At 51.0% G+C, this 1,110-nt stretch overlaps 2 non-coding genes and 1 pseudogene across 2 annotated transcripts; all 3 read left to right on the top strand.

The window, feature by feature from the left end:
- Window positions 1-109, top strand: LOC119346036 (annotated as a pseudogene; the record flags this gene model as incomplete).
- Window positions 110-406: 297 nt separating this feature from the next.
- LOC119346035 lies at window positions 407-525 on the top strand. Its single transcript, XR_005167316.1, has one exon. It is a non-coding gene; the product is annotated as a 5S ribosomal RNA (ribosomal RNA).
- A 297-nt stretch (window positions 526-822) lies between these two features.
- LOC119346034 lies at window positions 823-941 on the top strand. Its single transcript, XR_005167315.1, has one exon. It is a non-coding gene; the product is annotated as a 5S ribosomal RNA (ribosomal RNA).
- Window positions 942-1,110: the final 169 nt, after the last annotated feature.

Below are 1,110 nucleotides of genomic sequence, written 5' to 3'. Positions count from 1 at the left end.
ATACCAGCACTAAAGCATCGGATCCCATCAGAACTCCGAAGTTAAGCGTGCTTGGGCGAGAGTAGTACTAGGATGGGTGACCTCCTGGGAAGTCCTCGTGTTGCATTCCCTTTTTAATTTTTTTCGCGCCGCTTGCAAAACAAAACGCACGTGTAAGTAATATATTTACCGTGTTTTATTATTTTGCACGAGTGCGGTAAGTCATAGCTGGGTGCTCACGATTCACGGGTCCAGCGTCGGCGTTGTGGCGCGGCAAGCGTGCACTGGCGCGGTTGAGAGGGAGGGGTGGAAACCGCGTTAAACTCGTCTCCGTAGTTGAGAGGGAGCGGCCAAAGCAATGTACAATCGTCTTTGTAGTGGAGCTGGGAGGGGCAAGGATAAGGGACGAAGACCGGGGTAACATGTCGGATGCGATCATACCAGCACTAAATTACCGGATCCCATCAGAACTCCGAAGTTAAGCGTGCTTGGGCGAGAATAGTACTAGGATGGGTGACCTCCTGGGAAGTCCTCGTGTTGCATTCCCTTTTTAATTTTTTTCGCGCCGCTTGCAAAACAAAACGCACGTGTAAGTAATATATTTACCGTGTTTTATTATTTTGCACGAGTGCGGTAAGTCATAGCTGGGTGCTCACGATTCACGGGTCCAGCGTCGGCGTTGTGGCGCGTCAAGCGTGCACTGGTGCGGTTGAGAGGGAGGGGTGGAAACCTCGTTAAACTCGTCTCCGTAGTTGAGAGGGAGCGGCCAAAGCAATGTACAATCGTCTTTGTAGTGGAGCTGGGAGGGGCAAGGATAAGGGACGAAGACCGGGGTAACATGTTGGATGCAATCATACCAGCACTAAAGCACCGGATCCCATCAGAACTCTGAAGTTAAGCGTGCTTGGGCGAGAGTAGTACTAGGATGGGTGACCTCCTGGGAAGTCCTCGTGTTGCATTCCCTTTTTAATTTTTTTCGCGCCGCTTGCAAAACAAAACGCACGTGTAAGTAATATATTTACCGTGTTTTATTATTTTGCACGAGTGCGGTAAGTCATAGCTGGGTGCTCACGATTCACGGGTCCAGCGTCGGCGTTGTGGCGCGGCAAGCGTGCACTGGTGCGGTTGAGA

This window comes from Triticum dicoccoides, unplaced genomic scaffold (assembly GCF_002162155.2).
Source record: "Triticum dicoccoides isolate Atlit2015 ecotype Zavitan unplaced genomic scaffold, WEW_v2.0 scaffold37311, whole genome shotgun sequence".
NCBI lineage: Eukaryota > Viridiplantae > Streptophyta > Magnoliopsida > Poales > Poaceae > Triticum > Triticum dicoccoides.
The sequence above is the reverse complement of the archived record's forward strand: the minus strand, read 5'-3'. Positions and strand labels throughout refer to the sequence as shown.